Source organism: Thermobia domestica, chromosome 4 (assembly GCF_964235325.1).
Source record: "Thermobia domestica chromosome 4, izTheDome1.hap1.1, whole genome shotgun sequence".
Lineage (NCBI taxonomy): Eukaryota > Metazoa > Arthropoda > Insecta > Zygentoma > Lepismatidae > Thermobia > Thermobia domestica.
The window spans coordinates 290,694,984-290,706,387 of NC_137457.1; the positions used below are offsets into that span (position 1 = coordinate 290,694,984).

The 11,404-nt window shown below is 37.5% G+C and overlaps 1 protein-coding gene across 4 annotated transcripts in view; it reads right to left on the reverse strand.

The window, feature by feature from the left end:
* Positions 1-1,361, reverse strand: part of LOC145684160 (uncharacterized) — a 29,437-nt gene extending 28,076 nt beyond the window's left edge. For 2 of the 4 annotated variants that reach the window (XM_081756137.1, XM_081756144.1), the window contains exon 1: positions 1,252-1,361. The gene's annotated coding sequence lies outside the window, so the exon portion shown is untranslated. The other 2 variants (XM_081756139.1, XM_081756142.1) reach the window with 2 other exon arrangements.
* Between the last annotated feature and the right edge of the window lie 10,043 nt (positions 1,362-11,404).

Here is an 11,404-nt window from a genome sequence, read left to right on the forward strand (position 1 = left end):
AAGAAACATGTCTCACCATTTTATCAACATTTGCGCATACATATTTATGTTCACAATATCTGGAAGATACTGATTTATCTTTATAATTTAACACGTAACATTGCCAGACACGACCTTTCTTCCCACTTATTTCTCGAAATTTTATGCGTTAATTCACATGTAAGAGAAGTCCGAGTACATCTTCAGAAGTTTGAGTTAGTGACAGAAGACAGATCAACATCTGTGACTAACGGTGGTTTTGGGTGTATTAACAGTAATTCATTCCTATTTCTACATAATTTCTACATTACTTTACAGATTAATTCCTTTACATCATTTGTAAATTAGTACTTTCTACTTTTTAGTGCAAATAGAAATGGAACTTAAAAAATCACATTATTAGTTATACAAAGTACAGTCAACGAATTTTATTTATTTTTACCTCCAAAATATTTTTAAAAAATGAAACGAAATTTTAAGTTTTACGTCCCGCGGTTATGCCGGTTGGGCTAAAGGAGACGGTGATGATGAGAGATGAATGAAAAATGAAATGAAATCTTTAAGTTTTACGTCCCACGATTATGCCGGTGAGGCTAAAGGAGACGGTGATAATGAGAGATGAATGAGATGGTGGAATGAAGAAAGTGGGAGAAAACGAGAGAACCCCGAGAAAACCCACGAGCACGGTTTTTGTCCACCACAAAGTCCACACGGCGCGAGCTGGGATCAAACCAGGGACCCCAAGCACCGGAGGTGAACGCTCTACCAGTGAACCACCGCGCCTCCAAAAAAATTTAAAACTTAGGAGTAAATCATTATAAATGAAAATACAGTAATTAGACATATGTATTTTATAGTTTAGAAGGTAAAGAAATTGAAATAAATTCCTTCCCGAAAATTTATATTCCAGGGAAAAGACCGAGAATATTTCCATTTTTCATTTTCCATCCCGCCGGGAATATTCCCAGTACCCATCACTAGTCTCCGAACACACATTTGTTGCTCTAAGAGGAAGTCTTCGTATAATAAATCTGCACCGATTAATGAAACTCCTCATTAAGAAACAATTTCAAAGATACTTTGAGTAAATTTTGTGACGAAATAACTGTATATTAAGATAGCAGGTAATAGATGTGCCACATAATCATTTACACGGCTCATCACTTTGTACGCATATTATTACCGGTAATGTTTGTGCAATAATTTAGGTATACGCCAAGTATATTAATTTTACAGACTATTCTTAACCCATCACTTTCACCCATGACTTACAATATTCTTACAACAAAAGTGTGTATGACCAATGACAAAATACAATCACAGACAAAATACAATCAAAATACAATCACTGTGGAAAAATCTTGTCATTTTGCAACTTCTTCTTCTTCTAAGCACCATAAGAAGTGAAAATGTAAGTTAAGAGATTACATAGCAACAACAGAGACAGATCATACCTGGAAAAGACATAGATTTTAAAATATTCATCACCAAACAGAGTAATCCTGAGCAGCGTTTAAAGTGACATCAGATGAGGTGACGGTATGGAAAAAATATGACCACTTAGAGGAGGGGCGTCATTTCAAACTTCGCTTGGGGGGGGGGAGAAAAGCACTTCCGACATAAGATTTTCACGTTTTGTAGTAGTATATTGGTAGACAATCCATTAAAGTATATGTATACTTCATACTCTTGGGGAGGCAATTGCCCCCTCCTGCCTCCCCCCCTAAATGACGCCCCTGACTTAGAGCAGTAATTTTGACAGAATCCTAAACAGCATCTCTACTCTTGACATTTTTGCATCATTTTTGACGTGAAAAATCTATAGAAAAACATACACACACAGAGAGAGAGAGAGAGAGAGAAAGAGAGAGAGAGAGAGAGAGAATGCGGACAAATATGTAAATATTTTACTCCCCATTATCATCAGCCTAAGAGAAATAAATATTAGAAAAAAAGCATTTAGTGAATATTGTTTTCCGTTGTATTTATGTTTTCTTTTCGTCTCGTTTTCAAGGCTCTGTAGGCACTCTCGTCTCGTCTCTAGTATCTAGTATTTAATGATTCTTTCCAATCTCATTTCCATTTTCAAAAGCTTCTGGTCTCGTTTTTATTCGTGGTCAACAATAATGTTCTTATAATTGAAAACTCAGATGTCCAGACAATGTGAAAAGAATAATTTTGAATTTAGAGAAGAGTCTTGTCAATGACAGGAGAAGATCCAGGTTTAAAATTTCAGGTTGGTGGTACGGCAGAATTTTTTGAGGGAGGGAGAAATTGCTCGCACAAATGTTGAAAAAATCAAAAGCACAAATTCTGCCATTGAATAGGGTGATAAGGACCTGTTATTTACTTTCAAAACATCAGCAATGAAATCTTTGATAGTACAAACATATTTGGTGACTCAATGCTACGTCGTACTTATTACTATGTGTAAAACCCTTTTTTCCTACACCCAAATTATAATTTAAATCAGTTATTTTTACCGGTATGCTGTCACAAATATGATTTAGTGACATTTATTATTATTTGTTAAATTACTTCGTATTATTTCAGTTCATTCTCATATATTCAAGTATTCAAAGTTATTTTTGTCAGTTGGTTGAATGTGTATTTGTATGTGTGTCAATGTTCAATAGTATTGTAACGATGTAGTTACAAATAGCAGCAGGGTACAAAGCTCAACTTGTATGCAAGCGGTGCTCAAATTTCAACAATACACTCACACAGACAGGTTCATGCGCACCAAGAGACCTTCGTTGCTAGGCAACGGGAGAAAAATTCTGATTGGCTGAATCCAGTCACCTTATTCTTTTAGCAGCAAGAAAAGAAAAAGAATAAGAGCAGTGTTTGTCACTTTGTGTGTAACTTCGTGAACGTGTTCCAAAGGAAGTGGCTGTTTGTATTCGTAGCTTTTAATGAGACATTTAAAGAAAATTACAGTGTAAAGGTCCGTCTGAAATGGATGTTCCAGATGTTGAGTCAACGTAGTTTTCATCGCTGGATTGGAATGGGCAGTTTCTTGCTCTAGAAAAGGTAAAGGAATAATAGACATAAGTATTCGAGATTAGATGCGCGGCTGTTATGGAAAACAAGGACATACGATTAATATACTCAGAATCTTTAAACATTCGGAACTATGTTAAACTCAACTGTATTATCATTATTTGTTTGTAATTACTTCAATTCAACTAGTACCATTAAAGTTTGTATTATTATTGAAACTTGACAATCTTCCAAGATTTCAACAACTCTTCAAATTGTTGACGCAGCCCTTTCCGAAGTGTACGGAGACCACTCAGTACGGCGGGAAGGAGAAATTACCAAGGAAACAAATGTGTTGAGCTATTGCTCCCTAAATAATAATAATTTGTCAAATGTCTATCACACCTGAGGGAACAGTTCTCAATAGTTAAAGTGGACAAGGTGGCCCCTCAATGCCATATTCCCCTTTAGGTCGGTGACAGATAAGTGGTGCCGGGAGTTATTTTGTGTCAACAATTAACACTATTCACCAAAGGATTGTTAAAAACAAAATATATCAAAGAATTTTTGAAAAGTGTATATTAAAATAGAAATATTGTTGTTTTTATTGGTACGAAACAACATCTCAAGTTAATGCAGAGCATTGTATATTTACCGTTTGCTTAAGAGATTGCTTTTTGTGTGTGTATTTGTTTATCATATATGTATATGCATTTTGTTTGTCTCTCTAGTAAGAAATATCTTCTCTTTGACTAAGAATATTGTTTGTTCACATAATGGATAAGAATACAGGTGATTTGAAAAGCGTGTTTTCTGAAGAAAACGTAAATGTCGATAATGGCGCGTTAGACCTAGCTGAACAGAATGTAATGCCGAGTACTCCGGAAATTAACCCTAATATGACAATTGAAGACTTAGCTAAGATTATGTTAGCTAATTTGGGTGTTGTAAAGAGCGAAGTTAATTCAGAAATTAGCGCTGTCAGAAGTGAAGTTAATCGTGTTAAAACTATCATTAGTGAAGACATTAAAAGGGAACAGGTAGATTTTAATAATAAACTTACCTCTGCTGTGGAATTACTAGAAACCAATGTAACCACATTAATTCGTGATATAGGTAATTCTCATGGAGAATTCGTTAAACAGGTTAATGAAAATTTTGAAAAGGTCAGTAAGCATATATCTACCGAAATTGCTAATGTGCGTGCTGAGATTTCTGAAGTTAAGATAGTTTGCGAAAACAGTACTAGAACTCTCCAAGAGCAGTTTAATTTTCAGACTGAAATTCAAGCTAGGGTCAACGAATCATTCAAGGATAATATTCGTGGTTTGACGTTATCTGTTACTAATGTTGTTGATCGCGTTGACGAGAGTGATCTTAAGGTTGCGCATGTTGAGCAAAGCACAGAAAGTTTACAAAAACAAGTCGATAATTGCTTTTAAACACATTGAAGCTTTAAGACCTAATGTGAACTTTGCGTGTGAAAGAGTTGTCGATCTTACTGGACAAATTAGTACTTTAAAGCAGGAAGTCCAAGAAAACCGAAAGGTTACCACAGCGCTAGTGAAAACGGAAGTAGAAGAGAAAGTACGTGAACTTACGTTCCAATTTCCTACTGATGGTAATGATTTTCGTTTTTCACCTGTTGGTCATAGTACGCCTAAGCATGTAAGTTTTAGGAAATCACCGAATTTGAACATGCGTTGCGAGCAAGGTAGTCCAGACTCTCAATATAGTTCGGATGCTGATAGTTTTTCTGACCTGAGTATTAATGACGTGCGTAATAAACCTTTCGCGTCCTCACAATTTCATCGAAGGAAACCTCGTAAGATTCATCATTATCGGGATCGTCCTTTGCAGAGTAATCAACACAGTCATTCGCAATTACGCTTAAATGATTTGAAGTCTCTTACGAAATTTTCAGGAAATGTAATGGTGGAGAGTGCTTCCGAATTCTTACGTAAATTTCGTGCTGAGATGGAGTTTAGTAACATTCCCGAACACGAGTATTTAAGATACATTCCTATGGTTCTTGTTGATGGTGCTAATTCATGGTACCTAAGCAACTGGTTTAGTGGTTGGAACGATTTTGAGGCAAAATTCTTGCATACTTTGAAAATACTTGCATCGTTGCTACGCGTTTGAACAAATTGCGTAATTCTCGCTTCAATCCCAAGGAAGACAAGTGTGTCGTAGATTTTCTATTAAGCCGATACAACAAGTTGAAGATGGCTCAGCCGAACGAAGAAGAAGAAATGCTGATGTCTAATCTCGTTAATTTACTCCCTTATAAAGTGCAATCTGCTTTGTTGGGACGTCGAATATCGTGTTAGTCCGAGTTAATACAAGCTGTACAAAATGTCGAAACATTCTTTCATCAAAATCGGAAATGGGAAATGAATAAAAGGAAATCGGCTGAGAATGTGAAGCGTGTGAATAATGTTAAGGTTCAAAGCAAGAATTTTTGTGCGGAATCGAAATCTCGAGGGCGTAATAAAACACTCGTGAAGAATGAAGAAGTTTTCAGAAGAGATACCAACAATGAAGATGGTGGAAACAAAAGACAGGGTGGTGGTCGCAAGCGCAGTTATTCCCAAGAGCGAGGTAAACAAGACGGCTACAGCGGAAATTATCAGAAATCCGACCAGTGCCATCACGACTTTAATGGAAGTCACAGAGGCAGGAGATTTGGAAGAAATCGGCCAACGCGAAGCTTCAATCGGGACAACTGGAGAGATCGTCGAGAAAGGGAGCCGGACAAACAGGAAGAGGAGTCTTGTAGATGCTCGGAATCAGCTGACAATTGCAGATGTCCACATGATAATGGCGAACAAAGGGGTGATCCTTTAAACATGTAGTTCCTTGTTCAGACTGTGCCCCGTGGGCAAGGAGTGACGCTCTAAATTTCTCGGAACATTCCCAACATATTTATTTGGAACCAGGAGAAGGGGGCACCTATTCAAATGGAAGTTGTGAGAGATTACCATGGAAAGACACTCGTGGGGAGGAATTTATTTCCATACCATCAAAGATAGAGGATGAAGATCAGAAGATACAAGTTTGCAATGTCGAGTTGGATAGTAGAAGGTGATCGGGAGAGTGAAGATGCTTCAATCATAGCCATGGACGACGGTAGATCATCTATGAGGATTTTTGCGCATTTGAATGGTCGAAAATTAAGTTGCCTAGTTGATTCTGGATCTCAAACCTCGTTGCTACGCAAGGAACTGTACAAGTCGGTAACTGGCTGCATTTTCAATGCGAGTTTATCCCATAAGGAAAACTTACAATTGTGTGATTTCACTGGGAAGGTCGCAGTCAACAGAGTATTAGGAACAGTCATTTTACCCGTCCGTGTTGGAGAAATGGAAGTCTTGACTGAGTTTGTAGTTATAGAGAGGTTAAGAGAAAACGTGATCCTTGGATTAAATTTCCTGGAGCGCTTGAAAGGCATTATTGATTTGAAGGCCGGAGAAATAACGCTATGTAAGGACGATGTTTGTGTTACCACCCCCATATTGCCGCCGAAGATCGAAGAATATTCGTCTGATGTTCGTTTGGTTTGCATTGAAGAAGCTGTACCCCGCCTCCTACATTTTATCAATTCTGCGGATCTAAAGTTCGAAGTTAATGGTGTTAACCCCACTAGTGTCCATGATTGTCAATTAAAGTCAAAGATGGAATTACAAGAAGAATCAGGAGTTTTACAGTCTATTTGTATTGAAGATTCTTGTAGCGTAAATAAAATTAAGAATGAACATTTTTGTGATAAAACTTTGGTGTCTCGTTCTTATCCTTGTGAATTGAATTCATGTAATAATAATCTTTTAGATGGTAAGTGTGCTCAAGTTAATGATCAGTTACATATAGGGAAAGTGTTCAGTTTTAGTACAAACCAGGTTGATATTAATGTCGAACAGGGTTACCAACCTGTAAAACAACCCTGTAATCCTTATAAAGAAGATTTTCCGGAAGATTTATATTTTTCAATTCAAGATATACGGGAATGTGTTGGTAAAGCAGAAATGCTTAACGATGAGCAAAAACAAAGTTTATTCTCATTACTAGTGAAGTTCAGACCAGTATTTGCCAAGTTTCCTGGCAAATGTAATAAGTTTAGTTATAAGATAGAGCTTCTGGATGAGAAACCTATCGTCGGACCATTGTATGGTATTCCAGTGAAGTACCGAGAACAAGTGCGAGAACAACTTCGGGAAATGGAGAAATTTGGAGTCATCCGGCGTAGTAATAGTCCATTCTTGAACCCGTTACACGTAGTACCCAAAGCCAATGGTAAACTAAGGCTAGTTCTTGATTTACGTGCTCACAACGAGAGGGAGTTGCTTCCAAACTTGAGAGTAGAGAAAATACCCGACTTATTGCATAAATTCGCCAATAAACCTTACCTTGGGCAAATTGATCTCGTCTCATCGTATAGCCAAGTACCCTTAGCTGAGGAGTCAAAGAAGTATATGGCATTTTCGTTTGGTGGCGATTTATTTGAAAATGAACGCTGTGTATTCGAACATAAGGCTGGCGGACCTGCACTTCATCTGGCACTGAATGAAGTGTTTCCTGAACATCTAAACGATAAATTAATCCGATACGTTGACGACATAGACTTGGTAGGAAGAACGTTTTACGAATTCCTTCAGACGCTTGAACAAGTACTTACCTGTTTGCTCAATGCTAATATGACAGTTAATCTCGAAAAATCCATTTTCGGAGTAAAAGAACTAACCTTTCTGGGGAATATTGTTACACCTTATGAAATACGAAAAAATCCATCAGCTGTGGAGACTTTGATGAAGTTGCCACCACCACATAACTTGAAAACCTTGAGAAGTTTGATTGGTGCATTTCTGTGGCATTCGCGGGCGATTCCAGGTTTTGCAGTTATTGCTAATCATCTATTTTCTCTGCTCAAAAAGGGGAAGAAATGGCAATGGCTTGAAGAGCATCAGAGGTGTTTTGAGACACTGAAAGCTGCATTAGCCGAAAATGTCTCATTGTCTCACCCGGATTTCCAGTATCCATTTTTCATAGAGACGGATGCATCCACCTTCGGGTTGGCTAGCGTCGCATATCAGGTTATCGATGGATGTAAGAAGATTTTGGAATATGCGAGTAGATCTTTGTCCAAGTCTGAGAAAAATTATTCTGTCGTGGAACTAGAATGTCTTTGCTTGGTGTGGTCTACACGTAAGTGGCGATCATGGTTGGTTGGCAACAAGATCATTCTTCGTACCGACCATAAAAGCCTCATTTATTTAAACAAATTCAGGAGTTGGAATGCTAGATTACAGCGATGGGCTTTAGAAATTCAACAATTCGATTTTTCCGTTGAGTATATCAAAGGGAAGGATAATCTCAGCGACTATCTGTCACGTGCATTTAAAGAAAGGAAGAAAACCTTCCATGTGAACCCAGTTCAAGTTCTTCAAGATGATATACGGGATATCTCTTTAGACGACTTGAAAGAAGCCCAAGGGAGTCACGAACCTTACCTTGCCATCATCAAGTATTTGGAAGAGCAAAATGAGGATCAGTCAAGCATTCCTGGTAGCAGAAATTGGCATAAATGTTTCAAAGTTGAGAATGGAATACTTCTAAACCGAGATTTCCATTTTCCTGATGTTTGGAGAATTTGTGTACCTCCGAAGTTCGTACCGAAGATCTTACACGCATATCATGACAGTTATGGACATTTTGGTGTAGATAAGACTTGGACTCTTATCTCCAAATCATTTTATTGGAAGGGCATGAGGAACATCAAGAGGTACATTACGAATTGTTTGGATTGCCAGAGAACGAAAGCTGATAAACATCCTCTTCCAACTTTAATGAAGATTATTCCTATCAAGGGAATAAATTATATGATTGCGATCGATTTTATAGGGCCCCTTCCTCGATCTAAGGAAGGCTATGTCTGGATCCTGTCTGTCTGTGACACCTTTTCCAGGTATACAGTCATCTATCCGTTAAGGACGGCGACATCGAATACCATCATACGATGCTTGACCGAGAGATACTTTCTCCATTTTGGATTAGTTTCGCACATACTCTGTGACAATGGTAGCCAGTTTTCCAGCACGAAATTTCGTCAGGAGATGAAGCGTTATAACATTCAGATTCATTTCTGCACGCCATATCATCCTCGTAGCAACATTGTGGAACGCATCAATGCGGACATTGTACGAATCCTTAGACTTTTGTGTCGACAGAAGCATCAACGGTGGCTCGAACAAGCGTTACAAGTTTGTCTTTTACTGAACTACACTATTAGTAGTAGTTTAGGTGTGGCACCTTGCGAATTGCACTTAAACGTTAGGCCGAATTCCCACGTCCAGCATTTTGGTATCCTAGACATCTCAAATGATCAAGATAGGGAAATTTGGAAGAACAAATTGGTGATGGCGGACATCAAGAGAAGAAGGATCATACAGAAGAGAAATGAAAAGCTGAATCATGACGTTAAGGTAGAAAGATGCGTCCAGGAAGGAGATTGGGTGTTCGTAAAGTGTCATAACCAGAGTAATCTCCTAGAAAAGAAGATCGCCAAGTTCTGTGATGTTTATCGAGGACCCTACTGGTGCTATAACGTTATCAATAGGGAAGTTGTGGAATTAATTGATCCAGAATCCGGAAACATCATCGGAAGACAAAATCTTTCCAACATAAAGTTATGGAATCCTAGTGAAAGCACGAAGGACCATTGGATCAAGAAGTTACGAGAAAGGATCAATCCCCAGATGTTTTCTGCCATCATGAAGAAATGTCCAGAAAGAAGAGACGAAGAAGAGTTGCGGAGCTCGGTCGAAGATATAGCAGATTCTTCATCAAAGATAGTAATGGACATCTCTAAAGTTCAAGTGGTACAACCTTGGAATCTGCAATCTATTTGGAACGATCCCAATATAAGGCATTTCGTCCTAGAACGAATGGTTCAAACTAAGGAAAAGATTGATGAAGACGTCAAATCTCAATCATTGTTCATTTGGAAAGATAGAAGTAATGGCGATTGCTCTGGTGAATATATGCTTATTGCCTATATACACATATATGTATGTATGCATTTTTCTTTCATTTATTATGATGTATATCCTTTGTAAATAATAATGTTTCCAATAGGTGTTTTGTAAAGTTTTCATTTAATTTTTAAAATGGTCATGTCCTATGTATATTCTTACTTTTTCTTTGTTACTACCGAAATTTGAAAGGGAATGTATTAAAGTTTTGTTACTTGTTGATTTCTTTGCATGTATATTACCTATGGAGGAAACAACTGACCGGCAGATCACCAAGGTCAAGCACCAAGAAATCAATCCTGTCTAGGATGGAGAAATCTGCCGGTCAGTTGTTTCCTCCATAGGTAATATACATGCAAAGAAATCAACAAGTAACAAAACTTTAATACATTCCCTTTCAAATTTCGGTAGTAACAAAGAAAAAGTAAGAATATACATGGCGAGATGGAAAGTTATAAACAGTTCTTGGACAATAAAGGATAAGGAAAAGCCGGAAGTGAAAATTTTAAACAAATATAATATATTAGCTTTCTTTCATTATGTTGCATTGGACGGTATAGTAGGTGATTTTATATTTCAATAGTAGCAAAATTGCTGATCATATCTATTCGTGTTTTTTGTTATTAGGAACTTTACATAAACAATACTCAAAAAAACTACAAGGAAAGATTATCTTATATCCACAAATTTATGTATATTTTGTAATTATTTCTATTTGGATCCCGTTCATGTGAACGAGTGTAAAGTTGGGTTCATGTGAAGTGGTTCGGTCCGCTTCTCGGGCGCCACTGTCACAAATATGATTTAGTGACATTTATTATTATTTGTTAGATTACCTCGTATTACTTCAGTTCATTCTCATATATTCAAGTATTCAAAGTTATTTTTGTCAGTTGGTTGAATGTGTATTTGTATGTGTGTCAATGTTCAATAGTATTGTAACGATGTAGTTACAAATAGCAGCAGGGTACAAAGCTCAACTTGTATGCAAGCGGTGCTCAAATTTCAACAATACACTCACACAGACAGGTTCATGCGCACCAAGAGACCTTCGTTGCTAGGCAACGGGAGAAAAATTCTGATTGGCTGAATCCAGTCACCTTATTCTTTTAGCAGCAAGAAAAGAAAAAGAATAAGAGCAGTGTTTGTCACTTTGTGTGTAACTTCGTGAACGTGTTCCAAAGGAAGTGGCTGTTTGTATTCGTAGCTTTTAATGAGACATTTAAAGAAAATTACAGTGTAAAGGTCCGTCTAAAATGGATGTTCCAGATGTTGAGTCAACGTAGTTTTCATCGCTGGATTGGAATGGACAGTTTCTTGCTCTAGAAAAGGTAAAGGAATGCTAGACATAAGTATTCGAGATTAGATGCGCGGCTGTTATGGAAAACAAGGACATACGATTAATATACTCAGAA